Consider the following 18,596-nt stretch of genomic DNA (forward strand, 5'->3'; position numbering starts at 1 on the left):
CGTTTCCAAACATCTCTTTCCCCGCCTCTAATTCCCCGCCTCAGATTCCCCGGCTCTGATTCCCTGCCTCAGATTCCCTGCCTCAGATTCCCCGTCTCTGATTTCCCACCTCTGATTGCCCGCCTCTGATTCCCCGTCTCTGATTCCCTGCCTCTGATTCCCCAACTCTGTCTCTATGCCTCTCTTTCACTTCTGCTCTTTCCCCTCCACTCTTTCCGCGCCTTTCTTTCCCTCCCTCAATTTCAACAACTCTGTTTGATCTGTTCTCTGTACCTCATTTTCAACACACAATTTCCAACCACTATGTTTCACCGATCTCTTTCCCCGCCTCTATTTATCTGCCTATGTTTACCCACCTCTGTTTACCCGCCTGTTTCACCGCCTCTCATTCCCCACCTCAGATTCCACGCCTCAGATTCCCCGCCTCTGATTCCCTGCCTCTGATTCCCTGCCTCTGATTCTCTGCCTCTGATTCCCTGCCACTGATATCCCGCCTCCGATTCCACACCAATGTTTCACCGCCTCTGTTTAACTGCCTCTTATTTCCCGGCTCAGATTCGCCGGCTCTGATTCCGCGCCTCTGATTCCATGCTTCTCGTTCCGTGTGCTCTGATAGCCCGCCTCTGATTCCCCGCCTCTGATTCCCCACCTCAGATTCCCCGGCTCTGATTCCCTGCATCAGATTCCCTGCCTCAGATTCCCTGCCTCTGATTCCCGGCATCAGATTCCGTGCCTCTGATTCCCCGCCTCTGATTCCCCGCTTCTGATTCCCCGCCTCTGATTCCCCGCCTCAGATTCCCTGCCTATGATTCCCTGCCTCTGATTCCCTGCCTCTGATTCCGCGCCTCTGATTCCACGCTTCTCTTTCCGTGTCTCTGATAGCCCGCCTCTGATTCCCCGCCTCTTATTCCCCGCCTCAGATTCCCCGGCTCTGATTCCCTGCATCAGATTCCCTGCCTCTGATTCCCTGCCTCGGATTCCCCGCCTCTGATTCCCCGCCTCTGATTCCCTGCCTCTGATTACCCGCCTCCCTTTCCGCGCAACTTTCCCGGCCTCCGTTTCCCCACTTCTCTTTCCCCGCCTCAGATTCCACGCCTCTGATTCCCTTCATCAGATTCCCTGCCTCAGATTCCCTGCCTCTGACTCCCTGCATCAGATTCCCTGCCTCTGATTCCCCGCCTCTGATTCCCCGCTTCTGATTCTCCGCCTCTGATTCCCCGCCTCAGATTCCTTGCCTATGATTCCCTGCCTCTGATTCCCTGCCTCTAATTCCCTGACTCTGATTCCCTGCCTCTGATTCCCTGCCCCTGATTCCCTGCCTCTGATTCCGCGCTTCTGATTCCACGCCTCTCTTTCCGTGTCTCTGATTCCGCGCCTCTGATTCCCTGCCTCTGATACCCTGCCTCTCTTTGCCTGCCTCTATATCCGTGCCTCTTTCTCTGCATCTCGTTTACCACATCTCATTTCCCCACACTGATAACCCGCCTCTGATTCCCCGCCTCTGATTCCCCGCCTCTGATTCCCTGCCTCTAAATGCCCGCCTCTGATTCCCCACCTCTGATTCATCACCTCTGATTCCCCGCCTCTGATTCCCCGCCTCTGATTCCCCACCTCAGATTTCCCGGCTCTGATTCCATGCCTCAGATTCCCTGCGACAGATTCCCTGCCTCAGATTCCCTGCCTCTGATTCCCCGCCTCTTATTCCCCACCTCTTATTCCCCGCCTCAGATTCACCGCCTCTGATTCCCTGCCTCAGATTCCCTGCCTCAAATTCCCTGCCTCTGATTCCCAGCCTCTGATTCCCCGCCTCTGATTCCACGCCTCTGATTCCCCACCTCTGATTCCCCGCCTCAGATTCCCCAGCTCTGATTCCCTGCCTCAGATTCCCTGCCTCAGATTCCCTGCCTCCGATTCCCCGCCTCTGATTCCCCGCCTCTGATACCCCGCCTCTGATTCCCCGCATCTGAATCCCAGCCTCTGAATCCCCGCCTCTGATTCCCCGCCTCTGTTTCCCCGCCTCGGATTCCCCGCCTCTGATTACCCGCCTTCCTTTCAGCGCAACTTTCCCGGCCTCCGTTTCCCCACATCTCTTTCCCCGCCTCAGATTCCACGCCTCTGATTCCCCGCCTCTGATTCCCCACCTTTCATTCCCCGCCTCTCTTTCCCTGCCTCTATTTCCGCGCCTCTTTCTCTGCCTCTCTTTCCCCACATCTCTTTTCTTCCCTCTGATTCCCCGCCTCTGATTCCCCTCCTCTGATTCCCTGCCTCTGATTCCCTGCCTCTGATTCCCCGCCTCTGATTCCCCGCCTCTGATTCCCCTCCTCTGATTCCCTGCCTCTGATTCCCTGCCTCTTATTCCCTGCCTCTGATTCCCCGCCTCTGATTCCCTGCCTCTGATTCCCTGCCTCTTATTCCCTGCCTCTGATTCCGGTCCTCTGATTCCAAGCCTCTCTTTCCGTGTCTCTGATACCCCGCCTCTGATTCCCTGTCTCTGATACCCTGCTTCTCATTCCCTACCTCTCTTTCCGTGCATCATTCTCTGCATCTTGTTTCCCACATCTCATTTCCCCCCTCTGATAACCCGCCTCTGATTCCATGCCTGTGATTCCCTGCCTCAGATTCCCCGCCTCAGATTCCCCTACTCAGATTCCCCGCCTCTGTCTCTACGCCTCTCTTTCGCCTCCACTCTTTCCCCTCCACTCTTTCCGTGCCTGTCTTTCCCTCCCTCAATTTCAACAACACTGTTTGATCTGTTTTGTGTACCTGATTTTAAACACACAAGTTCCAACCACTATTTTTTGCCCGCCTCTTTCACCGCCTCTATTTATCCACCTATGTTTACCTGCCTCTGTTTACCCGCCTGTTTCCCCGCCTCTGATTCCCCACCTTTCATTCCCCGCCTCGCTTTCCCTGCCTCTATTTCCGCGCCTCTTTCACTGCCTCTCTTTCCCAACATCTCTTTTCCTCCCGCTGATTCCCCGCCTCTGATTCCCCGCCTCTGATTCCCTGCCTCTGATTCCCCGCCTCTGATTCCCTGCCTCAGATTCCCTGCCTCAGATTCCCTGCCTCAGATTCCCTGCCTCTGATTCCCCGCCTCTGATTCCCCGCCTCTTATTCCCCGCCTCTGATTCCCCGCCTCTGATTCCCCGCCTCTGATGCCCTGCCTCAGATTCCCCGGCTCTGATTCCCTGCATCAGCTTCCCTGCCTCATATTCCCTGCCTCTGATTCCCCGCCTCTGATTCCCTGCCTCTGATTCCCCGCCTCTGATTCCCTGCCTCAGATTCCCTGCCTCAGATTACCTGCCTCAGATTCCCTGCCTCTGATTCCCCGCCTCTGATTCCCTGCCTCTGATTCCCTGCCTCAGATTCCCTGCCTCTGATTCCCCGCCTCTTATTCCCCACCTCATATTCCCCGCCTCAGATTCCCCGGCTCTGATTCCCTGCCACAGATTCCCTGCCTCAAATTCCCTGCCTCTGATTCCCCGCATCTGATTCCCCGCCTCTGATTCCCCGCCTCTGATTCCTCGCATCTGATTCCCCGCCTCTGATTCCCCACCTCTGATTCCACGCCTCTGATTCCCCGCCTCTGATTCCCCGCCTCAGATTCCCCAGCTCTGATTCCCTGCCTCAGATTCCCTGCCTCAGATTCCCTGCGTCCGATTCCCCGCCTCTGAATCCCAGCCTCTGAATCCCCGCCTCTGATTCCCCGCCTCTGTTTCCCGGCCTCCGTTTCCCCACTTCTCTTTCCCCGCCTCAGATTCCACGCCTCTGATTCCTCGCCTCTGATTCCCCACCTTTCATTCCCCGCCTCTCTTTCCCTGCCCCTATTTCCGCGCCTCTTTCTCTGCCTCTCTTTCCCCACATCTCTTTTCCTCCCACTGATTCCCCGCCTCTGATTCCGCTCCTCTGATTCCCCGCCTCTGATTCCCCGCCTCTGATTCCCCGCCTCTGATTCCCTGCCTTTGATTCCCCTCCTCTGATTCCCTGCCTCTGATTCCCTGCCTCTGATTCCCTGCCTCTGATTCCCCGCCTCTGATTCCCTGCCTCTGATTCCCTGCCTCTGATTCCATGCCTCTGATCCCGGGCCTCTGATTCCACGCCTCTCTTTCCGTGTCTCTGATTCCCTGCCTCTGATACCCTGCCTCTCATTCCCTGCCTCTATTTCCGTGCATCTTTCTCTGCATCTTGTTTCCCACATCTCATTTCCCCCCTCTGATAACCCGCCTCTGATTCCATGCCTGTGATTCCCTGCCTCACATTCCCCGCCTCAGATTCCCCGACTCAGATTCCCCGCCTCAGATTCCCCACCTCAGATTCCCTGCCTCAGATTCCCTGCCTCAGATTCCCTGCCTCAGATTCCCTGCCTCAGATTCCCTTCTTCTGATTCCCTTCATTTGATTCCCTGCGTCTGATTCCCGGCCTCTGATTCCCCGCCTCTGATTCCCCGCCTCTGATTCCCCACCTCTGATTCCCTGCCTCAGATTCCCTGGCTCAGATTGCCTGCTTCAGATTCGCTGCCTCAGATTCCCTGCCACTGATTCCCCGCATCTGATTCCCCGCCTCTGATTCCCCGCTTCTGATTCCCGCCTCAGATTCCCTGCCTCTGATTCCCCGCCTCTGAATCCCCGCCTCTGATTCCTCGCCGCTGATTCCCTGCCTCAGATTCCCCGGCTCTGATTCCATGCCGCAGATTCCCTGCCTCAGATTCCCTGCCTCCGATTCCCCGCCTCTGATTCCGCGCCTATGATTCCCCGCCTCTGATTCCCAGCCTCTTAATCCCCACCTCTGAATCCCCGCCTCTGATTCCCCGCCTCTGATTCCAGGCCTCTTATTCCCCGCCTCTGATTCCCCACCTCTGATTGCCTGCCACTGATTGCCCGCCTCTGATTCCCCGCCTCTGATTCCCCGCCTCTGATTCCCCACCTCTGTCTGTATGCCTCTCTTTCGCCTCCGCTTTTTCCCCTACACTTTTTCCGCGCCTCTCTTTCCCTCCCTCAATTTCAACAACTCTGTTTGATCTGTTCTGTGTACCTCATTTTCAACACACAATTTCCAACCACTATGTTTCACCCATCACTTTCCCCGCCTCTATTTCTCCGCCTATGTTTACCCACCTCTGTTTACCCACCTGTTTCACCGCCTCTGATTCCCCGCGTATGATTCCCCACCTCTGTCTCTACGCCTCTCTTTCGCCTCCACTCTTTCCCCTCCACTCTTTCCGTGCCTGTCTTTCCCTCCCTCAATTTCAACAACACTGTTTGATCTGTTTTGTGTACCTGATTTTAAACACACAAGTTCCAACCACTATGTTTTGCCCGCCTCTTTCCCCGCCTCTATTTATCCACCTATGTTTACCTGCCTCTGTTTACCCGCCTGTTTCACCGCCTCTCATTCCCCACCTCAGATACCACGCCTCTGATTCCCTGCCTCAGATTCCCTGGCTCAGATTGCCTGCTTCAGATTCGCTGCCTCAGATTCCCTGCCACTGATTCCCCGCATCTGATTCCCCGCCTCTGATTCCCCGCTTCTGATTCCCGCCTCAGATTCCCTGCCTCTGATTCCCCGCCTCTGAATCCCCGCCTCTGATTCCTCGCCGCTGATTCCCTGCCTCAGATTCCCCGGCTCTGATTCCATGCCTCAGATTCCCTGCCTCAGATTCCCTGCCTCCGATTCCCCGCCTCTGATTCCGCGCCTATGATTCCCCGCCTCTGATTCCCAGCCTCTTAATCCCCACCTCTGAATCCCCGCCTCTGATTCCCCGCCTCTGATTCCAGGCCTCTTATTCCCCGCCTCTGATTCCCCACCTCTGATTGCCTGCCACTGATTGCCCGCCTCTGATTCCCCGCCTCTGATTCCCCGCCTCTGATTCCCCACCTCTGTCTGTATGCCTCTCTTTCGCCTCCGCTTTTTCCCCTACACTTTTTCCGCGCCTCTCTTTCCCTCCCTCAATTTCAACAACTCTGTTTGATCTGTTCTGTGTACCTCATTTTCAACACACAATTTCCAACCACTATGTTTCACCCATCACTTTCCCCGCCTCTATTTCTCCGCCTATGTTTACCCACCTCTGTTTACCCACCTGTTTCACCGCCTCTGATTCCCCGCGTATGATTCCCCACCTCTGTCTCTACGCCTCTCTTTCGCCTCCACTCTTTCCCCTCCACTCTTTCCGTGCCTGTCTTTCCCTCCCTCAATTTCAACAACACTGTTTGATCTGTTTTGTGTACCTGATTTTAAACACACAAGTTCCAACCACTATGTTTTGCCCGCCTCTTTCCCCGCCTCTATTTATCCACCTATGTTTACCTGCCTCTGTTTACCCGCCTGTTTCACCGCCTCTCATTCCCCACCTCAGATACCCCGCCTCTGATTCCCTGCCTCTGATTCCCCGGCTCTGATTCCCTGCCTCAGATTCCCTGCCTCAAATTCCCTGCCTCTGATTCCCCGCATCTGATTCCCCGCCTCTGATTCCCCGCCTCTGATTCCTCGCATCTGATTCCCCGCCTCTGATTCCCCGCCTCTGATTCCACGCCTCTGATTCACCGCTTCTGATTCCCCGCATCAGATTCTCCAGCTCTGATTCCCTGCCTCAGATTCCCTGCCTCAGATTCCCTGCCTCCCATTCCCCGCCTCTGATTCCCCGCCTCTGATTCCCCGCCTCTGATTCCCCGCCTCTGAATCCCAGCCTCTGAATCCCCGCCTCTGATTGCCCGCCTCTGTTTCCCCGCCTCTGTTTCCCCGCCTCTGATTCCCCGTCTCTGATTCCTTGCCTCTGATTACCCGCCTCCCTTTCCGCGCAACTTTCCCGGCCTCTGTTTCCCCACATCTCTTTCCCCGCCTCAGATTCCACGCCTCTGATTCCCCGCCTCTGATTCCCCACATTTCATTCCACGCCTCTCTTTCCCTGCCTCTATTTCCGCGCCTCTTTCTCTGCCTCTCTTTCCCCACATCTCTTTTCCTCCCTCTGATTCCCCACCTCTGATTCCCCTCCTCTGATTCCCTGCCTCAAATTCCCTGCCTCTGATTCCCCGCCTCTGATTTCCCGCCTCTGATTCCCCTCCTCTGATTCCCTGCCTCTGATTCTCTGCCTCTGATTCCCTGCCTCTGATTCCCCGCCTCTGATTCCCTGCCTCTGATTCCCTGCCTCTGATTCCGCGCCTCTGATTCCACGCCTCTCTTTCCGTGTCTCTGATTCCCCGCCTCTGATTCCCTGCCTCTGATACCCTGCCTCTCATTCCCTGCCTCTATTTCCGTTCATCTTTCTCTGCATCTTGTTTCCCACATCTCATTTCCCCCCTCTGATAAACCGCCTCTGATTCCATGCCTGTGATTCCCTGCATCAGATTCCCCGCCTCAGATTCCCCGACTCAGATTCCCCCTCTCAGATTCCCCGCCTCAGATTCCCTGCCTCAGATTCCCTGCCTCAGATTCCCTGCCTCAGATTCCCTGCCTCAGATTCCCTTCATCTGATTCCCTTCATTTGATTCCCTGCGTCTGATTCCCCGCCTCAGATTCCCCGCCTCTGATTCCCCGCCTCTGATTCCCCACCTCTGATTCCCTGCCTCAAATTCCATGGCTCATATTCCCTGCTTCAGATTCCCTGCCTCAGATTCCCTGCCTCTGATTCCCCGCATCTGATTCCCCGCCTCTGATTCCCCGCCTCTGATTCCCGCCTCAGATTCCATGCCTCTGATTCCCTGCCGCTGATTCCCTGCATCTGATTCCCTGCCTCTGAATCCCCGCCTCCGATTACGCACCCACGTTTCTCCGTCTCTGTTGCTCTGCCTCTTATTTGCTGGCTCAGTTTCGCCGGCTCTGATTCCGCACCTCTGATTCCACGCCTCTCTTTCCGTGTCTCTGATTCCCCGCCTCTGATTCCCTGCCTCTGATACCCTGCCTCTCTTTCGCTGCCTCTATTTCCGTGCCTCTTTCTCTTCATCTCGTTTCCCACATCTCATTTCCCCCCTCTGATAACCCGCCTCAGATTCCCCGCCCCATATTCCCCGCCTCAGATTCCCTGCCTCAGATTCCCTGCCTCAGATTCCCTTCATCTTATTCCCTTCATCTGATTCCCTGCCTCTGATTCCCCACCTCTGATTCCCCGCCTCTAATTCCCCACCTCTGATTCCCCGCTTCTGATTCCCCACCTCAGATTCCCTGCCTTAGTTTCCCTGCCTCAGATTCCCTGCCTCTGATTCCCCGCATCTGATTCCCCGCTTCTGATTCCCCGCCTCTGATTCCCCGCCTCTGATGACCCGCCTCTGATTCCCCGCCTCAGATTCCCCGGCTCTGATACCCTGCCTCAGATTTCCTGCCTCAGATTCCCTACCTCTGATTTCCCACTTCTGATTACCTGCCTCTGATTCCCCTCCTCTGATTCCCCGCCTCTGATTCCCCACCTCTGATTCCCCGCCTCAGATTCCCCGGCTCTGATTCCCCGCATCTGATTCCCTGCCTCTAATTCCCCGCCTCTGATTCCCGGCCTCTGATTCCCTGCCTCTGATTCCCCGCCTCTGATTCCCCGCCTCCCTTTCCGCACAACTTTCCCGGCCTCCGTTTCCAAACATCTCTTTCCCCGCCTCTAATTCCCCGCCTCAGATTCCCTGGCTCTGATTGCCCGCCTCTGATTCCCCGTCACTGATTCCCCGCCTCTGATTCCCCAACTCTGTCTCTATGCCTCTCTTTCACCTCTGCTCTTTCCCCTCCACTCTTTCCGCGCCTTTCTTTCCCTCCCTCAATTTCAACAACTCTGTTTGATCTGTTCTGTGTACCTCATTTTCAACACACAATTTCCAACCACTATGTTTCACCCATCTCTTTCCCCGCCTCTATTTATCTGCCTATGTTTACCCACCTCTGTTTACCCGCCTGTTTCACCGCCTCTCATTCCCCACCTCAGATTCCCCGCCTCAGATTCCCCGCCTCTGATTCCCTGCCTATGATTCCCTGCCTCTGATTCTCTGCCTCTGATTCCCTGCCACTGATATCCCGCCTCCGATTCCACACCAATGTTTCACCGCCTCTGTTTAACTGCCTCTTATTTCTCGGCTCAGATTCGCCGGCTCTGATTCCGCGCCTCTGATTCCACGCCTATGATTCCCCACCTCTGATTCCCTGCCTCAGATTCCCTGGCTCAGATTCCCTGCTTCAGATTCCCTGCCTCAGATTCCCTGCCACTGATTCCCCGCATCTGATTCCCCGCCTCTGATTCCCCGCTTCTGATTCCCGCCTCTGATTCCCTGCCTCTGATTCCCCGCCTCTGAATCCCCGCCTCTGATTCCCCGCCTCAGATTCCCTGCCTATGATTCCCTGCCTCTGATTCCCTGCCTCTGATTCCGCGCCTCTGATTCCACGCTTCTCTTTCCGTGTCTCTGATAGCCCGCCTCTGATTCCCCGCCTCTGATTCCCCGCCTCAGATTCCCCGGCTCTGATTCCCTGCATCAGATTCCCTTCATCTGATTCCCTTCATTTGATTCCCTGCGTCTGATTCCCGGCCTCAGATTCCCCGCCTCTGATTCCCCGCCTCTGATTCCCCACCTCTGATTCCCTGCCTCAGATTCCCTGGCTCAGATTCCCTGCTTCAGATTCCCTGCCTCTGATTCCCCGCCTCTGATTCCCCGTTTCTGATTCCCGCCTCTGATTCCCTGCCTCTGATTCCCCGCCTCTGAATCCCCGCCTCTGATTCCTCGCCTCTGATTCCCTGCCTCAGATTCCCCGGCTCAGATTCCATGCCTCAGATTCCCTGCCTCAGATTCCCTGCCTCCGATTCCCTGCCTCTCATTCCCCGCCTATGATTCCCCGCCTCTGATTCCCAGCCTCTGAATCCCCACCTCTGAATCCCCGCCTCTGATTACCCGCCTCTGATTCCACGCCTCTGATTCCCCGCCTCTGATTCCAGGCCTCTTGTTCCCCGCCTCTGATTCCCCACCTCTGATTGCCTGCCACTGATTGCCCGCCTCTGATTCCCCGCCTCTGATTCCCTGCCTCTGATTCCCCACCTCTGTCTGTATGCCTCTCTTTCGCCTCCGCTTTTTCCCCTACACTTTTTCCGCGCCTCTCTTTCCCTCCCTCAATTTCAACAACTCTGTTTGATCTGTTCTGTGTAACTCATTTTCAACACACAATTTCCAACCACTATGTTTCACCCATCACTTTCCCCGCCTCTATTTCTCCGCCTATGTTTACCCACCTCCGTTTACCCACCTCTTTCACCGCCTCTGATTCCCCGCCTATGATTCCCCACCTCTGTCTCTACGCCTCTCTTTCGCCTCCACTCTTTCCCCTCCACTCTTTCCGTGCCTGTCTTTCCCTCCCTCAATTTCAACAACACTGTTTGATCTGTTTTGTGTACCTGATTTTAAACACACAAGTTCCAACCACTATGTTTTGCCCGCCTCTTTCACCGCCTCTATTTATCCACCTATGTTTACCTGCCTCTGTTTACCCGCCTGTTTCCCCGCCTCTGATTCCCCACCTTTCATTCCCCGCCTCGCTTTCCCTGCCTCTATTTCCGCGCCTCTTTCACTGCCTCTCCTTCCCCACATCTCTTTTCCTCCCGCTGATTCCCCGCCTCTGATTCCCCGCCTCTGATTCCCTGCCTCTGATTCCCCGCCTCTGATTCCCTGCCTCAGATTCCCTGCCTCAGATTCCCTGCCTCAGATTCCCTGCCTCTGATTCCCCGCCTCTGATTCCCCGCCTCTTATTCCCCGCCTCTGATTCCCCGCCTCTGATTCCCCGCCTCTGATGCCCTGCCTCAGATTCCCCGGCTCTGATTCCCTGCATCAGCTTCCCTGCCTCATATTCCCTGCCTCTGATTCCCCGCCTCTGATTCCCTGCCTCTGATTCCCCGCCTCTGATTCCCTGCCTCAGATTCCCTGCCTCAGATTCCCTGCCTCAGATTCCCTGCCTCTGATTCCCCGCCTCTGATTCCCTGCCTCTGATTCCCTGCCTCAGATTCCCTGCCTCTGATTCCCCGCCTCTTATTCCCCACCTCATATTCCCCGCCTCAGATTCCCCGGCTCTGATTCCCTGCCTCAGATTCCCTGCCTCAAATTCCCTGCTTCTGATTCCCCGCATCTGATTCCCTGCCTCAGATTCCCCGCTTCAGATTCCCCTACTCAGATTCCCCGCCTCAGATTTCCCGCCTCAGATTCCCTGCCTCAGATTCCCTGCCTCAGATTCCCTGCCTCAGAATCCCAGCCTCAGATTCCCTTCATCTGATTCCCTTCATTTGATTCCCTGTGTCTGATTCCCGGCCTCTGATTCCCCACCTCTGATTCCCCGCCTCTGATTCCCCACCTCTGATTCCCTGCCTCAGATTCCCTGGCTCAGATTCCCTGCTTCAGATTCCCTCCCTCAGATTCCCTGCCACTGATTCCCCGCATCTGATTCCCCGCCTCTGATTCCCCGCTTCTGATTCCCGCCTCTGATTCCCTGCCTCTGATTCCCCGCCTCTGAATCCCCGCCTCTGATTCCCCGCCTCTGAATCCCAGCCTCTGAATCCCCGCCTCTAATTCCCCGCCTCTGTTTCCCCGCCTCGGATTCCCCGCCTCTGATTCCCCGCCTCTGATTCCCTGCCTCTGATTACCCGCCTCCCTTTCCGCGCAACTTTTCCGGCCTCCGTTTCCCCACTTCTCTTTCCCCGCCTCAGATTCCACGCCTCTGATTCCCTGCATCAGATTCCCTGCCTCAGAATCCCTGCCTCTGACTCCCTGCATCAGATTCCCTGCCTCTGATTCCCCGCCTCTGATTCCCCGCTTCTGATTCCCCGCCTCTGATTCCGCGCCTCAGATTCCTTGCCTATGTTTCCCTGCCTCTGATTCCCTGCCTCTGATTCCCTGACTCTGATTCCCTGCCTCTGATTCCCTGCCCCTGATTCCCTGCCTCTGATTCCGCGCTTCTGATTCCACGCCTCTCTTTCCGTGTCTCTGATTCCGCGCCTCTGATTCCCTGCCTCTGATACCCTGCCTCTCTTTGCCTGCCTCTATATCCGTGCCTCTTTCTCTGCATCTCGTTTACCACATCTCATTTCCCCACACTGATAACCCGCCTCTGATTCCCCGCCTCTGATTCCCCGCCTCTGATTCCCTGCCTCTAATTCCCCGCCTCTGATTCCCCACCTCTGATTCCCCACCTCTGATTCCCCGCCTCTGATTCCCCGCCTCTGATTCCCCACCTCAGATTTCCCGGCTCTGATTCCCTGCCTCAGATTCCCTGCGACAGATTCCCTGCCTCAGATTCCCTGCCTCTGATTCCCCGCCTCTTATTCCCCACCTCTTATTCCCCGCCTCAGATTCCCCGGCTCTGATTCCCTGCCTCAGATTCCCTGCCTCAAATTCCCTGCCTCTGATTCCCCGCATCTGATTCCCCGCCTGTGATTCCCCGCCTCTGATTCCTCGCATCTGATTCCCAGCCTCTGAATCCCCGCCTCTGATTCCACGCCTCTGATTCCCCGCCTCTGATTCCCCGCCTCAGATTCCCCAGCTCTGATTCCCTGCCTCAGATTCCGTGCCTCAGATTCCCTGCCTCCGATTCCCCGCCTCTGATTCCCCGCCTCTGATACCCCGCCTCTGATTCCCCGCATCTGAATCCCAGCCTCTGAATCCCCGCCTCTGATTCCCCGCCTCTGTTTCCCCGCCTCGGATTCCCCGCCTCTGATTACCCGCCTCCGTTTCCGCACAACTTTCCCGGCCTCCGTTTCCCCACATCTCTTTCCCCGCCTCAGATTCCACGCCTCTGATTCCCCGCCTCTGATTCCCCACCTTTCATTCCCCGCCTCACTTTCCCTGCCACTATTTCCACGCCTCTTTCTCTGCCTCTCTTTCCCCACATCTCTTTTCTTCCCTCTGATTCCCCGTCTCTGATTCCCCTCCTCTGATTCCCTGCCTCTGATTCCCTGCCTCTGATTCCCCGCCTCTGATTCCCCGCCTCTGATTCCCCACCTCAGATTTCCCGGCTCTGATTCCCTGCCTCAGATTCCCTGCGACAGATTCCCTGCCTCAGATTCCCTGCCTCTGATTTCCCGCCTCTTATTCCCCACCTCTTATTCCCCGCCTCAGATTCCCCGGCTCTGATTCCCTGCCTCAGATTCCCTGCCTCAAATTCCCTGCCTCTGATTCCCCGCATCTGATTCCCCGCCTGTGATTCCCCGCCTCTGATTCCTCGCATCTGATTCCCAGCCTCTGAATCCCCGCCTCTGATTCCACGCCTCTGATTCCCCGCCTCTGATTCCCCGCCTCAGATTCCCAGGCTCTGATTCCCTGCCTCAGATTCCGTGCCTCAGATTCCCTGCCTCCGATTCCCCGCCTCTGATTCCCCGCCTCTGATACCCCACCTCTGATTCCCCGCATCTGAATCCCAGCCTCTGAATCCCCGCCTCTGATTCCCCGCCTCTGTTTCCCCGCCTCGGATTCCCCGCCTCTGATTACCCGCCTCCGTTTCCGCGCAACTTTCCCGGCCTCCGTTTCCCCACATCTCTTTCCCCGCCTCAGATTCCACGCCTCTGATTCCCCGCCTCTGATTCCCCACCTTTCATTCCCCGCCTCTCTTTCCCTGCCACTATTTCCACGCCTCTTTCTCTGCCTCTCTTTCCCCACATCTCTTTTCTTCCCTCTGATTCCCCGCCTCTGATTCCCCTCCTCTGATTCCCTGCCTCTGATTCCCTGCCTCTGATTCCCCGCCTCTGATTCCCCGCCTCTGATTCCCCTCCTCTGATTCCCTGCCTCTGATTCCCTTCCTCTTATTCCCTGCCTCTGATTCCCCGCCTCTGATTCCCTGCCTCTGATTCCCTGCCTCTAATTCCCTGCCTCAGATTCCGGTCCTCTGATTCCAAGCCTCTCTTTCCGTGTCTCTGATTCCCCGCCTCTGATTCCCTGCCTCTGATACCCTGCCTCTCATTCCCTACCTCTATTTCCGTGCATCATTCTCTGCATCTTGTTTCCCACATCTCATTTCCCCCCTCTGATAACCCGCCTCTGATTCCATGCCTGTGATTCCCTGCCTCAGATTCCCCGCTTCAGATTCCACTACTCAGATTCCCCGCCTCAGATTTCCCGCCTCAGATTCCCTGCCTCAGATTCCCTGCCTCAGATTCCCTGCCTCAGAATCCCAGCCTCAGATTCCCTTCATCTGATTCCCTTCATTTGATTCCCTGTGTCTGATTCCCGGCCTCTGATTCCCCGCCTCTGATTCCCCGCCTCTGATTCCCCACCTCTGATTCCCTGCCTCAGATTCCCTGGCTCAGATTCCCTGCTTCAGATTCCCTCCCTCAGATTCCCTGCCACTGAATCCCCGCATCTGATTCCCCGCCTCTGATTCCCCGCTTCTGATTCCCGCCTCTGATTCCCTGCCTCTGATTCCCCGCCTCTGAATCCCCGCCTCTGATTCCCCGCCTCTGAATCCCAGCCTCTGAATCCCCGCCTCTAATTCCCCGCCTCTGTTTCCCCGCCTCGGATTCCCCGCCTCTGATTCCCTGCCTCTGATTCCCTGCCTCTGATTACCCGCCTCCCTTTCCGCGCAACTTTTCCGGCCTCCGTTTCCCCACTTCTCTTTCCCCGCCTCAGATTCCACGCCTCTGATTCCCTGCATCAGATTCCCTGCCTCAGATTCCCTGCCTCTGACTCCCTGCATCAGATTCCCTGCCTCTGATTCCCCGCCTCTGATTCCCCGCTTCTGATTCCCCGCCTCTGATTCCGCGCCTCAGATTCCTTGCCTATGTTTCCCTGCCTCTGATTCCCTGCCTCTGATTCCCAGACTCTGATTCCCTGCCTCTGATTCCCTGCCCCTGATTCCCTGCCTCTGATTCCGCGCTTCTGATTCCACGCCTCTCTTTCCGTGTCTCTGATTCCGCGCCTCTGATTCCCTGCCTCTGATACCCTGCCTCTCTTTGCCTGCCTCTATATCCGTGCCTCTTTCTCTGCATCTCGTTTACCACATCTCATTTCCCCACACTGATAACCCGCCTCTGATTCCCCGCCTCTGATTCCCCGCCTCTGATTCCCTGCCTCTAATTCCCCGCCTCTGATTCCCCACCTCTGATTCCCCACCTCTGATTCCTCGCATCTGATTCCCAGCCTCTGAATCCCCGCCTCTGATTCCCGGCCTCTGATTCCCTGCCTCTGATTCCCCGCCTCTGATTCCCCGCCTCCCTTTCCGCACAACTTTCCCGGCCTCCGTTTCCAAACATCTCTTTCCCCGCCTCTAATTCCCCGCCTCAGATTCCCTGGCTCTGATTCCCTGCCTCAGATTCCCTGCCTCAGATTCCACATCTCTGATTTCCCACCTCTGATTGCCCGCCTCTGATTCCCCGTCACTGATTCCCCGCCTCTGATTCCCCAACTCTGTCTCTATGCCTCTCTTTCACCTCTGCTCTTTCCCCTCCACTCTTTCCGCGCCTTTCTTTCCCTCCCTCAATTTCAACAACTCTGTTTGATCTGTTCTGTGTACCTCATTTTCAACACACAATTTCCAACCACTATGTTTCACCCATCTCTTTCCCCGCCTCTATTTATCTGCCTATGTTTACCCACCTCTGTTTACCCGCCTGTTTCACCGCCTCTCATTCCCCACCTCAGATTCCCCGCCTCAGATTCCCCGCCTCTGATTCCCTGCCTATGATTCCCTGCCTCTGATTCTCTGCCTCTGATTCCCTGCCACTGATATCCCGCCTCCGATTCCACACCAATGTTTCACCGCCTCTGTTTAACTGCCTCTTATTTCTCGGCTCAGATTCGCCGGCTCTGATTCCGCGCCTCTGATTCCACGCCTATGATTCCCCACCTCTGATTCCCTGCCTCAGATTCCCTGGCTCAGATTCCCTGCTTCAGATTCCCTGCCTCAGATTCCCTGCCACTGATTCCCCGCATCTGATTCCCCGCCTCTGATTCCCCGCTTCTGATTCCCGCCTCTGATTCCCTGCCTCTGATTCCCCGCCTCTGAATCCCCGCCTCTGATTCCCCGCCTCAGATTCCCTGCCTATGATTCCCTGCCTCTGATTCCCTGCCTCTGATTCCGCGCCTCTGATTCCACGCTTCTCTTTCCGTGTCTCTGATAGCCCGCCTCTGATTCCCCGCCTCTGATTCCCCGCCTCAGATTCCCCGGCTCTGATTCCCTGCATCAGATTCCCTTCATCTGATTCCCTTCATTTGATTCCCTGCGTCTGATTCCCGGCCTCAGATTCCCCGCCTCTGATTCCCCGCCTCTGATTCCCCACCTCTGATTCCCTGCCTCAGATTCCCTGGCTCAGATTCCCTGCTTCAGATTCCCTGCCTCTGATTCCCCGCCTCTGATTCCCCGTTTCTGATTCCCGCCTCTGATTCCCTGCCTCTGATTCCCCGCCTCTGAATCCCCGCCTCTGATTCCTCGCCTCTGATTCCCTGCCTCAGATTCCCCGGCTCAGATTCCATGCCTCAGATTCCCTGCCTCAGATTCCCTGCCTCCGATTCCCTGCCTCTCATTCCCCGCCTATGATTCCCCGCCTCTGATTCCCAGCCTCTGAATCCCCACCTCTGAATCCCCGCCTCTGATTACCCGCCTCTGATTCCACGCCTCTGATTCCCCGCCTCTGATTCCAGGCCTCTTGTTCCCCGCCTCTGATTCCCCACCTCTGATTGCCTGCCACTGATTGCCCGCCTCTGATTCCCCGCCTCTGATTCCCTGCCTCTGATTCCCCACCTCTGTCTGTATGCCTCTCTTTCGCCTCCGCTTTTTCCCCTACACTTTTTCCGCGCCTCTCTTTCCCTCCCTCAATTTCAACAACTCTGTTTGATCTGTTCTGTGTAACTCATTTTCAACACACAATTTCCAACCACTATGTTTCACCCATCACTTTCCCCGCCTCTATTTCTCCGCCTATGTTTACCCACCTCCGTTTACCCACCTCTTTCACCGCCTCTGATTCCCCGCCTATGATTCCCCACCTCTGTCTCTACGCCTCTCTTTCGCCTCCACTCTTTCCCCTCCACTCTTTCCGTGCCTGTCTTTCCCTCCCTCAATTTCAACAACACTGTTTGATCTGTTTTGTGTACCTGATTTTAAACACACAAGTTCCAACCACTATGTTTTGCCCGCCTCTTTCACCGCCTCTATTTATCCACCTATGTTTACCTGCCTCTGTTTACCCGCCTGTTTCCCCGCCTCTGATTCCCCACCTTTCATTCCCCGCCTCGCTTTCCCTGCCTCTATTTCCGCGCCTCTTTCACTGCCTCTCCTTCCCCACATCTCTTTTCCTCCCGCTGATTCCCCGCCTCTGATTCCCCGCCTCTGATTCCCTGCCTCTGATTCCCCGCCTCTGATTCCCTGCCTCAGATTCCCTGCCTCAGATTCCCTGCCTCAGATTCCCTGCCTCTGATTCCCCGCCTCTGATTCCCCGCCTCTTATTCCCCGCCTCTGATTCCCCGCCTCTGATTCCCCGCCTCTGATGCCCTGCCTCAGATTCCCCGGCTCTGATTCCCTGCATCAGCTTCCCTGCCTCATATTCCCTGCCTCTGATTCCCCGCCTCTGATTCCCTGCCTCTGATTCCCCGCCTCTGATTCCCTGCCTCAGATTCCCTGCCTCAGATTCCCTGCCTCAGATTCCCTGCCTCTGATTCCCCGCCTCTGATTCCCTGCCTCTGATTCCCTGCCTCAGATTCCCTGCCTCTGATTCCCCGCCTCTTATTCCCCACCTCATATTCCCCGCCTCAGATTCCCCGGCTCTGATTCCCTGCCTCAGATTCCCTGCCTCAAATTCCCTGCTTCTGATTCCCCGCATCTGATTCCCTGCCTCAGATTCCCCGCTTCAGATTCCCCTACTCAGATTCCCCGCCTCAGATTTCCCGCCTCAGATTCCCTGCCTCAGATTCCCTGCCTCAGATTCCCTGCCTCAGAATCCCAGCCTCAGATTCCCTTCATCTGATTCCCTTCATTTGATTCCCTGTGTCTGATTCCCGGCCTCTGATTCCCCACCTCTGATTCCCCGCCTCTGATTCCCCACCTCTGATTCCCTGCCTCAGATTCCCTGGCTCAGATTCCCTGCTTCAGATTCCCTCCCTCAGATTCCCTGCCACTGATTCCCCGCATCTGATTCCCCGCCTCTGATTCCCCGCTTCTGATTCCCGCCTCTGATTCCCTGCCTCTGATTCCCCGCCTCTGAATCCCCGCCTCTGATTCCCCGCCTCTGAATCCCAGCCTCTGAATCCCCGCCTCTAATTCCCCGCCTCTGTTTCCCCGCCTCGGATTCCCCGCCTCTGATTCCCCGCCTCTGATTCCCTGCCTCTGATTACCCGCCTCCCTTTCCGCGCAACTTTTCCGGCCTCCGTTTCCCCACTTCTCTTTCCCCGCCTCAGATTCCACGCCTCTGATTCCCTGCATCAGATTCCCTGCCTCAGAATCCCTGCCTCTGACTCCCTGCATCAGATTCCCTGCCTCTGATTCCCCGCCTCTGATTCCCCGCTTCTGATTCCCCGCCTCTGATTCCGCGCCTCAGATTCCTTGCCTATGTTTCCCTGCCTCTGATTCCCTGCCTCTGATTCCCTGACTCTGATTCCCTGCCTCTGATTCCCTGCCCCTGATTCCCTGCCTCTGATTCCGCGCTTCTGATTCCACGCCTCTCTTTCCGT

The sequence above is a fragment of the Narcine bancroftii genome, chromosome 3 (assembly GCF_036971445.1).
Source record: "Narcine bancroftii isolate sNarBan1 chromosome 3, sNarBan1.hap1, whole genome shotgun sequence".
NCBI classification, from domain to species: Eukaryota; Metazoa; Chordata; class Chondrichthyes; order Torpediniformes; family Narcinidae; genus Narcine; species Narcine bancroftii.